This window comes from Ranitomeya variabilis, chromosome 3 (genome assembly GCF_051348905.1).
Source record: "Ranitomeya variabilis isolate aRanVar5 chromosome 3, aRanVar5.hap1, whole genome shotgun sequence".
In the NCBI taxonomy this organism is placed as follows: Eukaryota; Metazoa; Chordata; class Amphibia; order Anura; family Dendrobatidae; genus Ranitomeya; species Ranitomeya variabilis.
This window is the reverse complement of record NC_135234.1, coordinates 338,997,587-339,021,616: the sequence shown is the minus strand read 5'-3', so window position 1 is coordinate 339,021,616 and position 24,030 is coordinate 338,997,587.

Below are 24,030 nucleotides of genomic sequence, written 5' to 3'. Positions count from 1 at the left end.
TCCACTGTTTAGGGACATCAGGGGCTCACCAAACGCGACATGGCATCCAATCTCAATTCCAGCCAATTCTGCATTGAAAAAGTAAAACAATGCTCCTTCCCTTCCGAGCTCTCCTGTGCCCCCAAACAGGGGTTTACCCCAACATATGGGGTATCAGCATACACATGACAAATTGGACAACAACTTTTTAGATATAATTTCTCCTGTTACCCTTGGGAAAATACAAAACCGGGGGCTAAAAATAATTTTTGTGGAATAAAAAGATTTTTTATTTTCATGGCTCTGTGTTATAAACTGTAGTGAAACATTTGGGGGTTCAAAGTTCTCACAACACATCTAGATAAGTTCCTTGGGGGGTCACTTGTGAGGGGTTTCTACTGTTTAGGTACATCAGGGGCTCTACAAATGCAACGTGACGCCTGCAGAGCATTCCATCTAAGTCTGCATTCCAAATGGCGCTCTTTCTCTTCCGAGCTCTGACATGAGCCCAAACGGCGATTACCCCCCACATATGGGGTATCAGCGTACTCGGGATCCCAACAACTTTTGGGATCTAATTTCTCCTGTTACATTTGGGAAAAATACAAAACTGGGGGCTAAAAAATAATTTGTGTGCAAAAAAATGATTTTTTATTTTCATGGCTCTGCGTTATAAACTGTAGTGAAACACTTGGGGGTTCAAAGTTCTCACAATACATCTAGATAAGTTCCTAGGGGGTCTAGTTTCCAATATGGGGCTCACTTGTGGGATGTTTCTACTGTTTAGGTGCATTAGGGGCTCTGCAAACGCAATGTGATGTGATGCCTGCAGACCATTCCATCTAAGTCTGCATTCCAAACGGAGCTCCTTCCATTCTGAGCTCGGCCATGCACCCAAACAGTGGTTCCCCCCACATATGGGGTATCAGCGTACTCAGGACAAATTGGACAACAACTTTTGGGGTCCAATTTCTCCTGTTACCCTTGGGAAAATACAAAACCGGGTGCTAAAATATAATTTTTGTGGAAAAAAAATAATTTTATTTTCACGGCTCTGCATTATAAACTGTAGTGAAACACTTGGAGGTTCAAAGTTCTCACAACACGTCTAGATAAGTTGCTTAGGGGGTCTTCTTTCCAAAATAGTGTCATTTGTGAGGGGTTTCAATGTTTAGGCACATCAGGGGCTCTCCAAACGCGACATGGTGTCCCATCTCAATTCCAGTCAATTTTGCATTGAAAAGTCAAATGGCGCTCCTTCCCTTCCGAGCTCTGCCATAAGCCCAAACAGTGGTTTACCCACACATATTTGGTATCAGCGTACTTAGGACAAATTGCACAACAACTTTTGGAGTCCAGTTTCTTCTGTTACCTTTGGAAAAATAAAAAATTGGGGGCGAAATATAATTTTTGTGAAAAATATGATTTTTTATTTTTACATCTCTGCATTAAAAATTTCTCGGTGGGTCAAAGTGCTCACTACACATCTAGATAAGTTACTTAGGGGTCTAGTTTCCAAAAATGGTGTCACTTGTGGGGGGATTCAATGTTTAGGCACATCAGGGGCTCTCCAAACGCGACATGGCGTCCTATCTCAATTCCAGTCAATTTTGCATTGAAAAGTCAAACGGCGCTCCTTCCCTTCCGAGCTCTCCCATGCGCCCAAAGATTGGTTTACACCCACATATGGGGTATCAGCGTACTCAGGACAAAGTTTTCAACAACTTTTGGGGTCCAATTTCTCCTGTTACCCTTGGTAAAATAAAACAAATTGGAGCTGAATTAAATTTTTTGTGAAAAATATTTAACTGTTTTTTTTAAATTCCTGTGAAACACCTGAAGGGTTAATAAACTTCTTGAATATGGTTTTGATTACCTTGAAATGTGCAGTTTTAAGAATGGTGTCACACTTGGGTATTTTCTATTATATAGACCCCTCAAAGTGACTTCAAATGTGATGTGGTCCCTAAAAAATATGGTGCTGTAAAAATGAGAAATTGCTGGTCAACTTTTAGCCGTTATAACTCCATAACAAAAAAAATTTTGGTTCCAAAATTGTGCTGATGTAAAGTAGACATGTGGGAAATGTTACTTATTAAGTATTTTGTGTGACATATCTCTGTGATTTAAGGGCATAAAAATTCAAAGTTGGAAAATTGCTAAATTTTCAAAATCTTCGCCAAATTTCCATTTTTTTCACAAATAAACGCAGGTAATATCAAAGAAATGTTACCACCATCATGAAGTACAATATGTCATGAGAAAAAATTGTCAAAATCATCAGGATCCGTTGAAGCGTTCTAGAGTTATAACGTCATAAATGTACGGTAGTCAGAATTGTAAAAATTGGCCCGGTCATTAAAGTGCAAACCACCCTTGGGGGTTAAGGGGTTAATGTTTAACCTATAGTTTACACAATTTATTACTAGACCATTTTTCTATCTTCCTGATAAAGCACATTTTGGGGTTTTATCGCTAATTCTCTATTTTTGGCTCTAAAGAGTATTTGCATTCAGATATTCAAATACATTTTGCCTCTTTGTTTTGTGACACATGGAGCTTACTTTTATGTTATTTTTATGTTTCTTTTTTTTTTTTTGCTGACAATGGGGGAAAATGTAAAAGAAAATAGGAAATCTGTATCTATTTTTCAATTTCTTATTTTTTTACGACCAAAAAGGAACACTAAAAACATTTTACATTGTGCCTTCCTTTTTGTTGAAGTTACAGTTATATATTTAACATATTTTTTCTAAGGGCTTGGGCTTAGAAACAGCAATTCATACTGGAAGTATCTAATTTTTTTAAAGTTTGTCAGAAGGACCAACCCTTCTAGGCCACCTATAAGGATATGTAGGTCATAGGAAGCTGAATGAAATGATACTTTGATCTGATGTTTTATTACAGAGAAATCCAAGTTTTCTTAATATGTAAATGAACAGTTAAGCTCTATGGCACGGACAAAGGGGGTGAACAGTGTTACCAGTATGAAACATATAGCTAACACAGTACAATAGAACTGAACTTTTTTCCTTATAATTTCATAGTTTTTTAATTAGAAGATAGACTTAAGTTTGAGTTCAACCTATATCCTGACATGTTAATCCAGAGGAAGTAAAAAAAGTACTTCTGGGATTACTCTTCCAAAAAGCCTCTATGTGAACTACACACCCCTGCCTGTGGGAGTACTGTAGCAAAAAGCCTCTGTATGTACACTACAAACCTGTCTCTGGGAGTACTATGGCAATAAGCTTGTAGGTGTACTCTGCGACCCTACCTGTGGGAGTACTGTGTAAAAAAGCCTGTGTATGTACTCTACAACCCTTCCTCTGGGAGTACTGTGTCAAAAATTCTGTGTGTGTACTCTGCACCCTGCCTCTGGGATTACTATGCAAAGTGCCTCTTAATGTATTCTGTGCCTATATCTGTGTGAGTACTGTGCCTTTAAGTCTCTGCGTGAATGCTGCAACCCTACCTGCATAACTACCGTGCCAAAAAGCCTCTGTCTGTACTCTGCACCCCTGCCTCTGGGAGTACTGTACCAAAAAAGACTCTGTGTGTACTCTGCAACTCTACCTGTGGGAGTACTGTGCCAAAAAGCCTGTGTATGTACTCTACAGGGCTGACGGAAGGCAACAAATAATTATAAAGATGGAATAAGGTGCATTTGCAGCCCTGGGTGCACCGTGCAGAGATGATACCTGCTGCTATGTAATGGCGGACAGTAAATGGCGGTATAATGAAAACACACATGGGTTAATAAACACCCAGTATGAAGGAAGCAAACCCTGTTACATCACAGGGCCGCAATACTGCAGAGGAAATGCAAGTATAGAGTCACAGAACTCTGCCCCAATATACAAATATATAAAGTGGGCACCATCAGCTATTAAAAGTATTATATATACATGGGATCACCTATATGCATCAGTAACCAAGAACAAAATGACAAAGAGAAAAAAGCACATGTAAAACTTCAGGATCACCACATCCTGAATCCTGACCCTGAATTTTTGCATGTGCTTTTTTCTCTTTGTCATTTAGAACTCTGCCCCAAGACGCGGAGTTAGAGTCCCTCTAGACCACTTGCATTCGGCACCGAAGCTGCGGTGCCAGGGAAAATAAACACAAATAGATTTAGCGTACTGGGTGCGTGCAGCGGCGCCCTGGCGGACACCACTAACCATCCTAATTAGGGACAGGTAAGGTATTTTCTCCCATCTTGGTGAGGGCAACCAAGGGAGCTACCAAAGTTGAGAAGTGGGGAATGAACTGGCGATAATAATTAATGAACCCCATAAAGTGCTGCATCACTTCAAGAGAATGGGGTTCCTGCCAATCCATCACAGCCTGTAGCTTGGCAGGATCCATGGCCAATCCCCGGGCAGAGATGATATGGCCCAGGAAAAGCAAGGACTCCTGCTCAAACACACACTTCTCCAACTTGGCATAGAGGGAGTTTGCCCATAGGAGGTCGAAGACTTTGCAAACATCTCTCTGGTGGGAGTCTATATCTGGAGAGTAGATGAAAATATCAACCAGAGAGACTACGACCGAGGTGGTGAGCATATCCTGGAAGATATCATTCGCAAAGTCTTGGAAAACGTCAGGAGCATTTCAGAGCCTGAATTCATAATTATTCATAATGCCCGTCCCTGGTGTTAAATGCCATCTTCCATTCGTCCCCCTCACGGATGCGAATCAAGTTGTAAGCACCCCGCAGATCAAGCTTAGTAAATACCCTCGCTCACCGGAACCTATCGAATAGCTCAGATATCAGAGTCAGAGGGTATTTGTTCTTAACGGTGATGGCGTTAAGACCCTTGTAATCTATGCATGGACGTAGTTCTCCGTTCTTCTTCTGTACGAAGAAGAACCCAACCCCTGCAGGTGACACTGACTTCCTAATGAATCCTCTTGCCAGATTCTCCCGGATGTATTGGGTCATCGCCTCCATCTCCGGGAGAGATAGGGGATAGACTCGACCCCAGGGAGGCTCTGCACAAGGCAAGAGGTCAATAGGACAGTCATAGGGATGGTGGGGTGGAAGGGTCTCCGCAGCCCTCTTGGAGACCACGTCCGCATAGGGCCAATAGTGCTTGCGGGTACTTCAGTAGTAGCAACCTGAACGCACTCCCTCGGACATCTACCCTCACAAGATTCACTCCATCCCAGAATTCTCCCTGAGGACCACTCTATATGAGGAGAGTGGTAGCGTAGCCATGGTATCCCTAACAGGACCTCATCAATTCCCTCAGGAATGACAAGCAGGGAGATAATCTCCTGATGGGATGGAGACATGGATAAAGTAAATGGGATGGTCTGGTGTGTTATTTATGAGGGCAGAGTCAACCCATTCACCTCTCGTACAGTCACTGGCTTGGCGAGCATCACCAGGGGTATAGCGTAGTGTTGGGCGAAGGCAGAAAACATAAAATTCCCCTCCGCCCCAGAATCCACACAAAGCTCGACTGTATGATTGGATGGGCCAAAGGTGATTGTCCCTTTGAAGGACAGTTTGGAGGAATATGTCGCCGTGTCTAGTGTACCTCCTCCTACAACCACTAAATGCTGATGTTTTCCCGACCGCTGGGGACATCTGTAGGCAAGATGTCCTGACTGCCTGCAGACATGACAGATTATGAGTGCACGAGCGGTCCAAGACTTAGATCCTGTTCGTGACACCTCCAAGGCCTCACGTGGCTTGGGCTCCTGGACTGGAGATTCCAGAGGTTTGGTGAAGGTGGGAGCCAGCCGAAACCTCTGACTACACTGGGATCGCTCCAACCTTCGTTTGTTAAAACGAAGGTTGATGTGAGTTGATACAGCTAGTAGCTCCACCGGTGTGGCGGGAATCTCTCTTGTGGCCCAAAGCATCCTTCACATGGTCAGCCAGCCCTCTCCAAAATACAGGGATGAGGGCTTTATCTGACCACTCCAGCTCTGATGCTAAAGTCTGGAAGTGGACTGCAAAATGGCTGACCATGGACGAGCCATGTGTCAATGCCAGCAGTTGGAACGCCGTACTATGGGTGACTTGAGGTCCTAAATAGACTTGTTTCAGAGTGCTCAGGAACCACGGAGCACTCTGCATCACAGGACCGTCGTGCTCCCACAGCGGCAAAGTCTACTTCAACGCCCTGTCCAACAGGAGGGATATAATGAATCCCACCTTTGCCCACTCTGTGGGAAAATGTGCAGCCAGGAGCTCGATATGCGCACTGGCTCACGAATCCCCTACACAGCTTACTGTAGCCATTAAACTTATCAGGCAATGGGAGGTGGGATAAAATCGGAAGGGAGGGGCAGTGGACAAACTTGCTGCAGCCACGCTAGCAGCCTGAACAGCTACTGTGGTAACATCCACAGCTGAGGTTGTGTGCTCGAGAGCCACCAACCTGCCCTCCAGCTGCTGGATGTACCGCTGTAGTCACTGTTCGACCCTGGCACTAGTATAATTTTAGGACTAGCGGAACGCACAAAATAATTATAAAGATGGAATAAGGTGCATTCGCAGCCCGGGGTCCACCGTGCAGAGATGATGCCTGCAGCTAGGGAATGGCAGACAGCAAATGGCGGTATAATGAAAACACACACGGCTTAGCTACTCCCGGTATGAAGGAAGCGAACCCTGTTGCATCACAGGGCTGCAGTACCGCAGAGTAAACGCAAGTATAGAGTCACATAACTCTGCCCCAAGACGCAGAGTTAGAGTCCCTCTAGACCACTTGTGCTCGGCACCGGAGCTTCGGTGCCAGAAAAAATAAACACAAATAGATTTAGTGCACTGGGTGCGCGCAGCGCTGCTGTCAGGACTCTGAACATTTTTTATTACCTTTTTGTGCATTACTGCCCTTTTCCAAGATGGCGTCTTTGGTCTCATGTGCACTGTGTCTTCCTGCTATAAAACTCCACCCCAGCCTTCAGTCTGTGCTAGATTATTCTGCTTTGCATCCAGCTCCTGATTACTCCCTGGCCTTGCACCTGCACCTGCTCCTGTGAACCTGTGTTGGAGATCCTGCCACTCTGCTCTGAGTTCCTGCTGCATACACCAGAGTTCAGTAATCCTCCTTCATCTGCTGCTTGTGTTACTTCCATCTGCATTTGATGGACATGTAAGCTGTTTGCTGCTCTGCAAAACCTGAGACTATTAACCAGGACTCCCTGGTTGAGCTAAGATATTATTTGAACTGCTTTATAGCATATCTATCTGTGTCTGGACTAAGTCAATGATCTATTCTTGTCAAGTTTCCTCAAGAATAACTGTGCTTCGTAGACTTTCTGATTGTTTGCCTCTACCTCTGAAGTTTCCTATTGACTGCTAAGCTGCGTTTATTATTTGCAACAAGTGTTGTGGACTTGAGTTTCTCTCTGCACCTGCTTGAATCACCGTGTGATAATATAAACTTTACCACTTATAAAACTGTGTCCTGTTGTCTTGTTCCACGCAAAGAGTCTCCTGAATTATTCCCTATAATTATTATATCTTGTGTCTTTTGTACCCCTCTGTGACCAGCCAACTTGGAGTCATGTACCAACTTGAGGATCTGCAGACGGACGACCTCTGAAACGTAGATACGTCGATCTCTGAACCACATGCCACCCTTAAAGACAAGATTAATATCCACAGGTGGGTTGGCCAGAAATACATCACCGTCATAGGCCTCCCTGCACTCCTTCCACAAGTCCTGATCGTGGATAACTCCGATGAAATTGGCATCAGATCGAATGGTCTTGGACGGGGCTCCAGGTATGGAATCCGCAGCATGGATTCGGGATAAAGCATCAGCCTTCCCATTATGAGAACCTGGACGGTACGAGATAACAAAGTTAAATTGATTTAAAACAAAGTTTCTTCCAGGAAGAAGCGACAGTGAAACGTGCGTAGGGGTCCGGAGGCTCGGTTAGTCACGGCAGTGGAATCGTGTGTGGGACTGCATGCTAGGTAATATGAGGAGGATCTGATTTTATGCACTTTATATTTTGTTAGGGGTGGAAGGAAATATTTGGCATCAGACGGATGAGGGGTGTCTGGTTGATTTGGGTTAATTATAACCTCAGCACCTGTTACAAATTTGTGGTTATTTTTCCGGTTTGTGTGCTTTCCTTCCTATAAGATTGCAATACATCAGGTGGTAGATTTTCAATGCATATGTCCCCATAAACTGTGTAAATTCTGTTAAAGAAGTCAAATTATACTCCACTTTGCCTACCTAGCCTCTGGTTTTGGTTTGAGGCACCAATTTTAATGTATATGTTACTCTGTTTTATATTGAAATAAAGAAATTGTTATATTGTATACAAATTGTGTTTTATGGCACTTCTTGATCCTGCAAAAGGATTGTTATGTTATACTAGTTTTATGGAGTGTGGCCCATTCCCCTTTAGGGTCTAGGGTCGGGGTAGTATGATTACTTAAACATGGGTGCAGGTTTACGGAATCTATCAGCCGATCTCTTATAACGTTCTTGAGCCGTGGTCAGGGATTCCTTCAGAACCACCAGATTTTGTCTCATCGCAGTCAGCCTTTCCTCCACTGCTGGAACCGGAGAATTAATTGGAGACCTAGGTAAAATACACGGATGATAACCCAGATTGGCAAAGAAAGGTGTAAATTTAGTGGAGGCGCTCTGAGAATTATTATATGAAAATTTGGCTAACGGCAACAACTCCAACCAATCATCCTGGAAATGGCTGATATAGCATCTTAGATATTGTTCCAGTATCTGGTTGGTACGCTCAGTCTGACCATTTGTCTGGGGATGGTAAGCAGAAGAGAGACAGACATTAATATTGAGTGCAGAGCAAAACCCCTTCCAGAATCTTGAAGTGAACTGTACTCCACGGTCAGAGATGATCTCATCCGGCACCCCATGCAACCGAAAGACATTCTGTATAACTAAGTTCACTGTATCTTTAGCTGAGGGGAGACCGGTGCACGGAACAAAATGAGCAGCTTTAGTCAGGCGATCAACTACCACCATGATTGTATTCATGCCCCCTATGTAGGCAGCTCCACAATAAAGTCCATTGATATAGACCCCAAAGGGCGGGATGGAACAGGTAATGGTTGTAGAAGACCCGTAGGTGCCACATGAGGAGTCTTGTAACGGGCACATACCTCGCAAGAGAGAACATAGTCCTTGGTATCCTTCAGGCAAGTTGGCCACCAGAAGAATCGGCTCAGGAACTCTTGTGTCTTCTGTACTCCCCTGTGACCAGCCAACTTGGAGTCATGTACCAACTTGAGGATCTGCAGACGGACGACCTCCGGGATGTAGATACGTCGATCTCTGAACCACATGCCACCCTTAAAGACAAGATTAATATCCACAGGTGGGTTGGCCAGAAATACATCACCTTCATAGGCCTCCCTGCACTCCTTCCACAAGTCCTGATCATGGATAACTCCGATGAAATTGGCATCAGATAGAATGGTCTTGGACGGGGCTCCAGGTACGGAATCCGTAGCATGGATTCGGGATAAAGCATCAGCCTTCCCATTACGAGAACCTGGACGGTACGAGATAACAAAGTTAAATTGATTTAAGAATAAGTTCCAACGAGCCTGACGAGGAGAAAGACATCTAGCGGATCTAAGGAACTCTAGATTGCGATGGTCAGTTAGCACTATGATCTGTTGTGCAGCTCCTTGCAGATGATGCCTCCATTCTTTGAAAGCTGCAATAATAGCCAGCAATTCCTTGTCTCCCACGTCGTAATTCTTCTCTGCTGACGTTAGTCTACGGGAAAAGAAAGCACAAGGATGTAGCAGACCCTTCTCTCCAGTTCTTTGGGAGAGAATAGCCCCCAAAGCATTATCAGAAGCGTCCACCTCCACAATGAAAGGATGTGTTGGATCTGGGTGTATCAACAGTGGTGCTGATGTGAAACAGATCTTAAGCTGATCAAAAGCTTCTTGAGCCTGTGATGACCACTTAAAGGGCTTTTCCTTCTTTGTCAAGGAAGTAATGGGACGGACAATATCAGAAAAATTTCGAATGAAGCGTCTGTAGAAATTTGCAAAACCAATAAAACGTTGGACCTCTTTAACGTTCTTGGATACCGGCCAGTCAAGGATAGCCTGAATCTTACCAGATTCCATGTTCAGCCCCTGGTGAGAGATGATATAACCTACGAACTGTATCTCAGAACGATGGAACTCGCATTTTTCCGGCTTAATATACAGATGGTTCTCTTTCAGACGTCTTAAAATAGTTTTGACATGTTCTTCATGTTCCTGCAGAGAGTCAGAAAAGATTAGTATATCGTCCAAATAGATCACTACAAACTGGACCAACAAATCTCTGAAAATGTCATTAGCAAGGTGTTGAAACGTTGCAGGGGCGTTACAAAGCCCGAAGGGCATCACAAGAGATTCAAAGTGTCCATACCGGCATCTGAATGCTGTCTTCCACTGATCCCCTTGACGAATATGCACCAAATTATAAGCCCCACGAAGATCCAGTTTAGTGAACACCTTAGCATGGCGGACTCTTTCCAGTAATTCGGGAATCAGAGGCAAAGGGTAACGGTTTCGTACGGTTAACTTATTGAGTTCCCGATAGTCAACATAGGGTCTCAGGGTCCCATCCTTCTTCTTTACAAAAAAGATAGGTACCCCTGCTAGTGAGGAAGAACGACGTATGAAGTCTTTGGCCAGATTTTCATCAATATACTCCTTTAAGGCTTGAAGCTCAGGTGCCGCCAAAGGGTATACGTTACCAAAAAGAATAGCTGCCCCAGGAAGCAACTCAATGGGACAGTCATAATGCCTGTGTGGAGGAAGCTGATCTGCATTCTTCTTGTCACAGATGTCAGAGAACTCTTTATATGCTGGAGGTAAAGAAAATACCTGTACATGTGGTTCCGTAGCCGTGGACTCAGGGACAGCTTCTGATAACGCTGAGTTGCTCCTTGTTGGAAAGATAATCTCCTTGGTCTCCCAGTTGATAATTGAGTTATGAGAACGCAACCAAGGAATGCCTAAAATCACAGGAAAATGAGGAGAAGAAATTAGCAAGAAAGAAAGTTGCTCCTGATGATTAGGCTCCAACAAAATTTCAAGGGGTACGGTCTCCTGATCCACAGGCCCAGAGATTAAAGGTGACCCATCCACTGTTTCCATCGTAATTGGAGAGGCTCTTTGCTGAATTTCAATACCATGTTCCTTGGCAAATGCGATATCCATGAAATTGCCACCTGCACCAGAGTCAATCATAGCTGCACTGGAAATCCACTGTCCTGAACACATGATCTTAATAAGGAGAGAACAGTGAGAGTTCTTTTCCTTAAGCTCCTTGGGGGGTGAAGTCATAGAAAGTGAATGGAATACAGCGTTTAAAGGCAGGCTACATTCAGAGATGTCAGATTCATCATCACAGTTGTCATACTCCCCTACTGCTTCTAGCACCTTGTTAGGCCATCTAGGACACTTAGGACAATTGATCAAGAAGTGGTCAGACTGGCCGCAGTAGAAACATAGACTTTCACGAAGGCGATGCTCCCGGCGCTCATTGATCTCGAGCCTCTGAACAGAATCAATTTGCATGGGCACCTCCTCCACCTCCCGAGATGTTTACCTGCAGACTCTTTGGAAGGAAGGGAAAAGTTAGGCCGCCGTCACACATGCGAGTTTTACGGACGTAAGAGCGCAGAAACTACGCCCGTAAAACTCGCATAACATACGGCACAATGATTCTCAATGGGTCTAGTCCTATCAGCTGTATATTACGGATCCGTAATATACGGCGTTCTACGGCCGTACTAAATCGCAGCATGCTGCGTTTGTCAGCGTATTGCGCAAAAAAATCGCCAATGAAAGTCTATGGGGGCGAGAAAAATACGGATTCCACACGGACCAGCAGTGTGACTTGCGAGAAATACGCAGTGATGTTAGTGAAAAGTCGGTAATTCAATTGCCGGCTTTACATTTCTCCTACCTAAACCCGACAGGATATGAGACATGGTTTACATACAGTAAACCATCTCATATCCCCTTTTTTTTTGCATATTCCACACTACTAATGTTAGTAGCTGCTAAAATAAAGGGTTAAATGGCGGAAAAAATTGGCGTGGGCTCCCGCGCAATTTTCTCCTCCAGAGTGGTAAAGCCAGTGACTGACGGCAGATATTAATAGCCAGGAGAGGGTCCATGGTTATTGGCCCCCCCGTGGCTAAAAACATCTGCCCCCAGCCACCCCAGAAAAGGCACATCTGGAAGATGCGCCTATTCTGGCACTTGGCCACTCTCTTCCCACTCCCGTGTAGCGGTGGGATATGGGGTAATGAAGGGTTAATGCCACCTTGCTATTGTAAGGTGACATTAAGCCAGATTAATAATGGAGAGGCGTCAATTATGACACCTATCCATTATTAATCCATTTGTCTGAAAGGGTTAAAAAACACACACACACATGATTTAAAAGTATTTTAATGAAAGAAACACACAGGTTGTTTTAGTATTTTATATACCCCTTTTAAAAATAGGCAATTGTGCATAACTGTCCCAATTGGTATCTACCGCTAATCTCCTGAATTCAGTAGCATACTCAATAACAGAACGTTTTGCCTGGTGTAAAGACAATAAAGCAGATTCAGCGGTTGCACGGCGATTAGGATAATCAAACATTAATGCCATAGCGGCCAAGAAATCATCCAAGTTATTTAACCATGGGTCACGAGACTTAATCATCGGATTCGCCCAGGCGAGCGCTCGTGCGGTCAGCAGCATTATTACACACAATACTTTGGATCTATCATTAGGAAAACGGTCAGCATGCACATCAAAATATAGCACACATTGATTCACAAAGCCACGAAATTTGTCGCGATCACCATTAAATCTGAATGGGGGCAACTTGGGTGGGCTAGCTGTTGGCGGTTGCTCAGAGGGAAAAGTCGCTTGTGCAGCTATTTGTGTGCTTATGTCCTGAAAAGCCCGTCCATACTGGGACTCTATGCCAGCAAGTTTGTTTTCCTGGGCTGCCATGCGGGTGCTTAAGTCCTGAAAAGTCTGTCCAAACACTTGTTGATTGAGTTCAAAGCTTCCAAACTTCTTTTGCAGACCTTCCACATCTTTCTGCAGTGATCTAATTATGGAAAACACCTGCTTTAGTCTGCTTTCTGCAGTCATTGTTCCAGCAGTCTCCTTTTTTTTTTTAGGCTAGAGTATCCTGTAATAATTATAGGGGATAACTCAGGAGACTCTTTGCGTGGAACAAGACAACTACAGGACACAGTTTTATAAGTGGTAAAGTCTATATTATCACACGGTGATTCAAACAGGTGCAGAGAGAAACTCAAGTCCACAACACTTGGTGCAAATATCAAATGCAGCTCAGCAGTCTATAGGAAACTTCAGAGGAAAATGCAATCACGCAGAAAGTCTATGAAGCACAATTATTCTTGAGGATACTTGACACGAATAAGTCCTTGCTTAGTCCAAAACACAGATAGATAAACTTATAAGGCAGTTCAAATAATATCTTAGCTCAACCAGGGAGGTCTGGGTAATAGTCTCATGTTCTTGCAGAGCAGAAACAGCTTACATGTCCAGCAAATGCAGATGGAAGGAAACACGAGCAGCAGATGAAGGAGGATTACTGGAACTGGTGTATGCAGCAGGAACTCAGAGCTGAGTAGCAGGATCTCCACACAGGTTCACAGGAGATGGTGCAGGTGCAAAGCCAGGGAGTCATCAGGAGCTGGATGCAAGGCAGAATACTCTAGCACAGACTAAAGGCTGGGGTGGAGTTATATAGCAGGAAGACACAGTGCACATGAGACCAAAGACGCCATCTTGGACAAGGGCAGTAATGCACAAAAGGTAATCAAAATGTTCAGAGTCCTGACAGGATCCTTCAAAGGCTTGCTGTGGTGCATAAACCTACTATTTGGCCACCCCTAAACAGTGTTCACAAGCAGAAACGGTTGCAGTGGGCCCAGACATACATGAAGACTAATTTTCAAACAGTCTTGTTTACTGATGAGTTTCGAGCAACCCTGGATGGTCCAGATGGATGCAGTAGTGGATGGTTGGTGGATGGCCACCATGTCCCAACTAGGCACAGGAAGACACAGTGCACATGAGACCAAAGACGCCATCTTGGAAAAGGGCAGTAATGCACAAACAGGTAATAAAAAATGTTCAGAGTCCTGACACCGGCACTATGTGCCAGGAGCGGTCACGGACCGCCCTCGCCACATTAATCCCTGGCATACTGCGATCAAACATGATCGCAGTGTTCAGGAAGTATAGGGAAGCATCGCGCAGGGAAGGGGCTCCCTGCATGCTTCCCTGAGACCCCCGAAGCAACGTGATGTGATCGTGTTGCTCCGAGGTCTCTTACCTCCTCCTCCCTCCCTCCAAAATGGCTGCGGGGCTGCATCCGGGTCTTGCAGGGAGGTGGCTTCACAGCACCTGCTCAGAGCAGGCGCCGGGAAGCCTCCAGGAGTGCACGTCAGATCGCTGATCTAACTCAGTGCACAGCAAAGTGTCTGATCAGCGATCTTACACTATAACATGTTGCCCCGTGGGGCAATGTTATAGTGTAAAAAAAAAAAATATTCACATGTGTAAAAAAAGAAAAAAAAAAAATTCCAAATATATATATATATATATATATATATATATATATATATGGAGCGCCCCCACACCGCCGCAGGGCCGAGGGGTACGCGGAGCCGGGCCTCTGGGATCTCAGTCCTGGGGTTGTCATGGTGGCTAGACCCGGTCCGTGGCCCTGTCTGTCAGTGGGGGGGACGTCCGGTGCAATAAGTGGTGTTGTAACGGTGCAGTTGTGGGGTGCAGGTCGCGATAAATAATGAGGACACCAGGTTGCAGTCTCTTTACCTCTTTACTGAAGATCTCTGGGTCCTCAATCCAGAATACGGCTCACCAGGCTGCGCAAGTCCGGCCGGTCCAATGACACTTCCAGAGTTCTCTTCACAGGAGGAAATCTTTGCCTTCCCCCTAGCGCTATGTGTTGTAGTCCTTCCCTGCTGTGCTTACGGAAAGTACCCCACAACTGTTGTGTCTGTTTCTGATGTTCCCTCACAACTCGACTAGATGATGTTCTGCTAATCCTCCGTCCCTCCCTGAGGTTCGGGTAGGAACGGCACCCGTTTGACGGGTAGGCCTGGAGTTCTTCCGGGACCCTAGAGACGCCCCTCTCCCACAATTGCCTCCCAAGACTTCATAGGTGATTTCAGTTAGACAGTCCGCCTGAGACTGACTGTCCTGCCGCTGTTTGGAGTATTGCTTGAAGCTGAATGTTGTTCTACTCCCTCGGCGTTCCGGCCACCGGTATTGCGCCTCAGTAGGATGTTGCTTCGGTCTTACAGCACGACTCCTACTGGTATTTCTCCTTTGCGTGATCCCGTTTCTCACTCAGCACAATCTATCTCTCTTCTAATCCTTTCTTGGGCACCGCCGCTACCTGGAGCAGGCACGGTCCCATTACGTTCGTTCTCGTTGCCAAGCCTCTGTCAGGATCCCACCCCTGACAGAGACCCTACTGTATCTTCCCCTACAACACCCTCTGCCACAAGGTGTTGCCTGGTTCCAACCCAGTCAGCTTTCTGATCTAACTTCCTGCCTGACCCCCAGTTTACCCACTATGGTGGGGAGTGGCCTAATGAATAGCACCCTTAGCTCCCCCCGGAGGCCCGGCTGTGAAATGTATTGGTGTCTGTGATACCTGATCAGATGAACTCCTTCAGTGCCATCGGACGCACCATAGCTCCCCATAGTGGCGGAGCCACAGTACTGCAACGACCAGGACTCTGGGGCGCTGCACTCCCCCCTGGTTAAACACAGTACTCCGGGACTGGGAAGAAAACAACAATACAAGTTTAGCAAAAAGACATACAGTTTGGTTGAGTGCAATAACAATAAGTATACTTGAACAAGCTTCCCTTTATGGGAGGTGAGGACACTTGAACGTTACAAAACATGGTTAAATATCATAGCAACATGCTATAATTAACTTTCCTTACCCAACCGGGTATTCTACTAAGTGCAAAAATTGTTGAACAATAATTTAACATTGCCTTTAAGGACATACACTCTGTATCCACCAAAGACCTTCCTATAATCACATTATAAGGTAAATTAACTTTTTTTCATTCTCCTTCTTTGAATCTGCAGGACCGCCTGTCCTATCGGCACCAGACCTACTGCCTCTCCTTTCTGTTACAGGACCGCCCCGTTCAGCCAGGGCCTACTGCCTTTTCAACTTCTATACACAGTATAGATCATAACATTACTTTCAGTTTAAGAGCACTGAGCCATCTCTACATGACTCCTATAAGGACTCAGGGTTTACCTTCTATCCTAACTATCTATCAACATTATCAAGCATTTTCTTCTGAACATTAAGCCTTCTCATTATCTTTCTTTCTATCATGCATGCTGGACTCCACGTCTATCCCTACGGGTCCACTGCATCCTTCTTCTACCTTTCACATTTTTACTTCTCAGAGCACATCATCAGTATTTCTTCACATTTAACTAATTAAACACATATAACTTTCTCGTACAACATTATCATCACTTTTCTCTCATCAACATTATTGCTACCTGTCTTAAAGCAATATCACCGTTTAAGTGCAACAATTGAACATCCCCTTTAAGAAGGGACCAAGTCTCTATGAGGTAGCATTTCTTCTCAAGCTACCAGTCCTTACTCAGCAAAGGTTCCAGTGTGATATCTTCACAAAGAGTCTCTTTCCAAGTAAGACCAGTAGGAAGCGCCTTTAAGAAGGTGCAAACTATATACAGGAAGTTTGTATCATGCACTGTTCATGATTACGGCAGTTCTTATAACATTGTGGAACAAAAAGCAAAAATGAAAGTGAAAGCAAAAATAAAAAAGCAATAGGGATCCCGGGTAAACAAAGGGATCCCTTTAAGAGTTAACCCAGGACGGGTTTTAGCAGCAAAATAGCAAGGAAATAAACAGTTAACTATTTACAGTTTCAGGTTTCCGAGGCTTAGTTGGACGGCTTCCAGGGCTGCACCTGGCACTTAACCCTTCCTGGCCTGGGAAAAGTGAGGTCCAGGGCTACACCCAGTGCTGGACACACGCCGTTAATCCGTCTTTCATGTATGGTTAAATCATGCGCAGCGATGAAGGTCTGCGCAGCTTGAGTATGGGCATTTGCGGCAGCAAAGGTAGCGGCTGCTGCAAGATCAGTCACTGGAACGGAGTCAGCAGCTGTGGCACTAGCAGTCACTGGAGTGGTGTCGGTCGTCAGGGCAGGGTGGCTCTTCCTACCTGCTTCAGATGCGGTTCCTCCGGTGCCGGTCTGCTCCGTCTCCGCTGGGGTCTGGAACGCTGGCTGCGGGGCCTTGTGCTGCGACGCTGTCATCTCTGCTTGCAGCACCTCGCTTTCCGGCAGGGCCTTGCTTTCTGGCTTCGGAGCGCTGGAACTTCTTTCTTGCTCCGGACCAGACGAGGCTGCCGACAGACGTCTGGCGAGGCTCCCGATGATGGTCTTCTTCCACCCGGCCTCAGTGCTCAGCTGCATCCGCCGGGGTTGATGGATCAGCCCGTCCGCTCCGGTCTGCAGGAGGTCAGCGTCAACTGTGGAGGTCTGGCTGCGGTGCCTCTCCGGGTAGCTGGGGGAGTCCTCGGCTCCGACCCCACGCTCCGGCTCCGGGCGGCTGGCCATGGCGGCCTCCATGTTGCTCGCTCCTTCTTCCTGGTCCTTTTCCCGCTCTCTTCTTCGTGGGCGGTTTCGTTTTCGTTGTCTCTGCCCACCATTAAGGATCAGGAGGCGGATCTCGGCTGCTGACGGACACGTCCTCAAGGGGCCGAGATATTTAGACTGGGCGGCCATTGTCTTTCGCGCTCTTCAGCTTGTTCACGCCCACTTCCACGCCCTTCTTCTTCTCCTGCGCTCTCCTTAGCGCTGTAATGACGGCGGTTTTGGCGGGAACTTCTGGCGGCAAGTGGCAACACACAATCCTTGTAATAAAGCACAGTCCAAGCACGATAAATCACAGTTCCAAGGCACACATGACCTGATTCTTCAGGCTTAAGTAGATCCTGTTCGTGACGCCAAGCTGGAGCGCCCCCACACCGCCGCAGGGCCGAGGGGTAACCGGAGCCGGGCCTCTGGGATTTCAGTCCTGGGGTTGTCACGGTGGCTAGACCCGGTCCGTGGCCCTGTCTGTCAGTGTGGGGGACGTCCGGTGCAATAAGTGGTGTTGTAACGGTGCAGTTGTGGGGTGCAGGTCGCGATAAATAATGAGGACACCAGGTTGCAGTCTCTTTACCTCTTTACTGAAGATCTCTGGGTCCTCAATCCAGAATACGGCTCACCAGGCTGCGCAAGTCCGGCCGGTCCAATGACACTTCCAGAGTTCTCTTCACAGGAGGAAATCTTTGCCTTCCCCCTAGCGCTATGTGTTGTAGTCCTTCCCTGCTGTGCTTACAGAAAGTACCCCACAACTGTTGTGTCTGTTTCTGATGTTCCCTCACAACTCGACTAGATGATGTTCTGCTAATCCTCCGTCCCTCCCTGAGGTTCGGGTAGGAACGGCACCCGTTTGACGGGTAGGCCTGGAGTTCTTCCGGGACCCTAGAGACGCCCCTCTCCCACAATTGCCTCCCAAGACTTCATAGGTGATTTCAGTTAGACAGCCCGCCTGAGACTGACTGTCCTGCCGCTGTTTGGAGTATTGCTTGAAGCTGAATGTTGTTCTACTCCCTCGGCGTTCCGGCCACCGGTATTGCGCCTCAGTAGGATGTTGCTTCGGTCTTACAGCACGACTCCTACTGGTATTTCTCCTTTGCGTGATCCCGTTTCTCACTCAGCACAATCTATCTCTCTTCTAATCCTTTCTTAGGCACCGCCGCTACCCGGAGCAGGCACGGTCCCGTTACGTACGTTCTCGTTGCCAAGCCTCTGTCAGGATCCCACCCCTGACAGAGACCCTACTGTATCTTCCCCTACAACACCCTCTGCCACAAGGTGTTGCCTGGTTCCAACCCAGTCAGCTTTCTGATCTAACTTCCTGCCTGACCCCCAGTTTACCCACTATGGTGGGGAGTGGCCTAATGAATAGCACCCTTAGCTCCCCCCGGAGGCCCGGCTGTGAAATGTATTGGTGTCTGTGATACCTGATCAGATGAACTCCTTCAGTGCCATCGGACGCACCATAGCTCCCCATAGTGGCGGAGCCACAGTACTGCAACGACCAGGACTCTGGGGCGCTACACATATATATATATATATATATATATATATATATATATAGGGGTCTAAGGGGTATCGTTTCTCCTTATGGAGAGTGACCTACCATCTCTGGCTTGTCAAGGTAAGGAGGCTTATTCGCCGTGCAATGCTCCTCTGGGAAATATAATATGCAAATTGCCTCTTCTGAGAACAAGAGGACTTAACTCTATAGCGCCACCTATTGGAAGTAGCGATCCTACAAGTCACAATCAACCCTTTGGGTTGATTGTGACTTGTAGGATCGCTACTTCCAACAGGTGGCGCTATAGAGTTAAGTTCTCTTGCTCTCAGAAGAGGCAATTTGCATATTTTATATATATATATATATATATATATATATATATATATACACTCACCGGCCACTTTATTAGGTACACCATGCTAGTAACGGGTTGGACCCCCTTTTGCCTTCAGAACTGCCTCAATTCTTCGTGGCATAGATTCAACAAGGTGCTGGAAGCATTCCTCAGAGATTTTGGTCCATATTGACATGATGGCATCACACAGTTGCCGCAGATTTGTCGGCTGCACATCCCAAAGATGCTCCATACAAGGCAGGATGGATCCATGCTTTCATGTTGTTTACGCCAAATTCTGACCCTACCATCCGAATGTCGCAGCAGAAATCGAGACTCATCAGACCAAGCAACGTTTTTCCAATCTTCTACTGTCCAATTTCGATGAGCTTGTACAAATTGTAGCCTCAGTTTCCTGTTCTTAGCTGAAAGGAGTGGTACCCGGTGTGGTCTTCTGCTGCTGTAGCCCATCTGCCTCAAGGTTCGACGCACTGTGCGTTCAGAGATGCTCTTAGGCCTACCTTGGTTGTAACGGGTGGCGATTTGAGTCACTGTTGCCTTTCTATCAGCTCGAACCAGTCTGCCCATTCTCCTCTGACCTCTGGCATCAACAAGGCATTTCCGCCCACAGAACTGCCGCTCACTGAATTTTTTTTCTTTTTCGGACCATTCTCTGTAAACCCTAGAGATGGTTGTGCGTGAAAATCCCAGTAGATCAGCAGTTTCTGAAATACTCAGACCAGCCCTTCTGGCACCAACAACCATGCCACGTTCAAAGGCACTCAAATCACCTTTCTTCCCCATACTGATGCTCGGTTTAAACTGCAGGAGATTGTCTTGACCATGTCTACATGCCTAAATGCACTGAGTTGCCGCCATGTGATTGGCTGATTAGAAATTAAGTGTTAACAAGAAGTTGGACAGGTGTACCTAATAAAGTGGCCAGTGAGTGTATATATATATATATATATATATATATATATATATATATATATATATATATATATATATATATATATATATATATATATATAGTTCCTATAAATACATTTCTTTGTCTAAATAAAAAAAAACCAATAAAAGTACACATATTTAGTATCACCGCGTCCGTAATGACCCGACCTATAAAACTGTCCCACTAGTTAACCCCTTCAGTTAACACCATAAAAAAAGCAAAAAAAAAACGAGGCAAAAAACACTTTATTATCAAACCGCCAATCAAAAAGTGGAATAACACACGATCAAAAAGACGGATATAAATAACCATGGTACCGCTGAAAACGTCATCTTATCCCGCAAAAATCGAGCCACCATGCAGCCTTATCAAAGAAAAAATAAAAAAGTTATAGTCCTCAGAATAAAGCAATGCAAAAATAATTAATTTTTCTATAAAATACTTTTTATTGTATAAAAGCGCCAAAACATAAAAAAAATATAAATGAGGTATCGCTGTAATTGTACTGACCCGAAGAATAAAACTGCTTTATCCATTTTACCAAACGTGGAACGGTATAAACGCCTCCCCCAAAAGAAATTCATGAATATCTGGTTTTTGGTCATTCTGCCTCACAAAAATCGGAATAAAAAGCGATCAAAAAATGTCACGTGCCCGAAAATGTTACCAATAAAAACGTCAACTCGTCCCGCAAAAAACAAGAGCTCACATGACTCTGTGGACCAAAATATGGAAAAATTATAGCTCTTAAAATGTGGTAATGCAAAAAAATATTTTTTGCAATAAAAAGTGTCTTTCAGTGTGTGACGGCTGCCAATCATAAAAATCCACTAAAAAACCCGCTATAAAAGTAAATCAAACCCCCCTTCATCACCCCCTTAGTTAGGGAAAAATAAAAAAATTAAAAAAATGTATTTATTTCCATTTTCCCATTAGGGCTAGGTTTAGGGTTAGGGCTAGGGTTAGGGCTAGGGTTAGGGCTAGGGTTAGGGTTAGGGTTAGGGCTATGGTTAGGGTTAGGGCTCGGGATAGGGTTAGGGTTAGGGTTAGGGCTAGGGTTAGGGCTAGGTTTAGGGTTAGGGCTAGGGTTAGGGCTAGGGTTAAGGCTACAGTTAGGGATGGGGCTAAAGTTAGGGTTAGGGTTTGGATTACATTTACGGTTGGGAAAATGTGGTTAGGGTTACAGTTGGGATTAGGGTTAGGGATGTGTTTGGATTAGGGTTTCAGTTATAATTGGGGGGTTTCCACTGTTTAGGCACATCAGGGGCTCTCCAAACGCGACATGGCATCCGATCTCAATTCCAGCCAATTCTACGTTGAAAAAGTAAAACAGTGCTCCTTCCCTTCCGAGCTCTCCCGTGCGCCCAAACAGGGGTTTACCCCAACATATGGGGTATCAGCGTACTCAGGATGCATTGGCAACAACTTTATCCTGTTACCCTTGGGAAAATACAAAACAGGGAGCTAAAAAATAATTTTTGTGGAAAAAAAGATTTTTTATTTTCACGGCTCTGCGTTATAAACTGTAGTGAAACACTTAGGGGTTCAAAGTTCTCACAACACATCTAGATAAGTTCCTTGGGGGGTCTAGTTTCCAATATGGGGTCACTTGTGGGGGGTTTCTACTGTTTAGGTACATCAGGGGCTCTGCAAACGCAATGTGATGCCTGCAGACCAATCCATCTAAGTCTGCATTCCAAATGACGCTCCTTCCCTTCCGAGTTCTGCCATGCGCTCAAACAGTGGTTCCCCCCCACATATGGGGTATCAGTGTACTCAGGACAAATTGGACAACAACTTTTAGGGTCCAATTTCAACTGTTACACTTGGGAAAATACAAAACAGGGGGCTAAAAAATAATTTTTGTGGAAAAAAAAGATTTTTTATTTTCACGGCTCTGCATTATAAACTGTAGTGAAACACTTGGGGGTTCAAAGTTCTCACAACACATCTAGATAAGTTCCTTGGGGGGTCTAGTTTCCAATATGTGGTCAATTGTGGGGGGTTTCTACTGTTTAGGTACATTAGAGGATCTGCAAACGCAATGTGACGCCTGCAGACCAATCCATCTAAGTCTGCATTCCAAATGACGCTCCTTCCCTTCCGAGCTGTGCCATGCACTCAAACGGTGGTTTACCCCCACATATAGGGTATCAGCGTACTTAAGACAAATTGGACAACAACTTTTGGGGTCCAATTTCAACTGTTACCCTTAAAAAAATACAAAACTGGGGGCTAAAATATAATTTTTGTGTAAAAAAAAAGAGAATTTTTATTCATGGCTCTGCGTTATAAACTGTAGTGAAACACTTAGGGATTCAAAGCTCTCACAACACATCTAGATGAGTTTTCTAGGGGGTCTACTTTCCAAAATGGTGTCACTTGTGGGGGGGTTTCAATGTTTAGGCACATCAGTGGCTCTCCAAACGCAACATGGCATCCCATCTCAATTTCTGTCAATTTTGCATTGAAAAGTCAAACAGCGCTCCTTCCCTTCCGAACTCTCCCATGCGCCCAAACAGTTGTTTACCCCCACATATGGGGTATCGGCATACCCAAGACAAATTGTTCAACAACTTTTGGGGTCCATTTTCTCCTGTTACCCTTGGTAAAATAAAACAAATTGGAGCTCAAGTAAATTTTTTGTGAAAATAAGTTAAATGTTCATTTTTATTTAAACATTCCAAAAATTCCTATGAACCACCTGAAGGGTTATTAAACTTCTTTAATGTGGTTTTGAGCACCTTGAGGGGTGCAGTTTTTAGAATGGTGTCACACTTGGTTATTTTCTATCATATAGACCCCTCAAAATGACTTCAAATGAGATGTGGTCCCTAAAAAAAAATGGTGTTGTAAAAATGAGAAATTGATGGTCAACTTTTAACCCTTATAACTCCCTAACAAAAAAAATGTTGGTTCCAAAATTGTGCTGATGCAAAGTAGACATGTGGGAAATGTTACTTATTAAGTATTTTGTGTGACATATCTCTGTGATTTAATTGCATAAAAATTCAAAGTTGAAAAATTGCGAAATTTTCAAAATTTTCACCAAATTTCCATTTTTTTTCACAAATAAACGCAGGTAATATCAAAGAAATTTTAACACTATCATGAAGTACAATATGTCTCGAGAAAACATTGTCAGAATCACTTGGATCTGTTGAAGCGTTCCAGAGTTATAACCTCATAAAGGGACAGTGGTCAGAATTGTAAAAATTGGCCGGGTCATTAACGTGCAAACCACCCTTGGGGGTAAAGGGGTTAATTTCTATAAGGGCTAATAGGAACATTTTCTACAACTAACTGAGGACTATTTTTTCCTGAGTGTACCAATATCCTACATTTAATCAGGAAATATTTTTTAGGCACAGTGCAAAGCTCAGAAGGCAAGGAGCGCCATACTATAATGCAAATTTTACTGTTATGGTTTGCCAGTGCCATGACCCACTGGGAGAGTCCCTGAATTGCCAGAACAGCAGAAACCCCCATAAGTCACCCCATTTTACAAACTATACCTCTCAGCGAAATCATCTAGGGGTGCAGTGACAACACGGG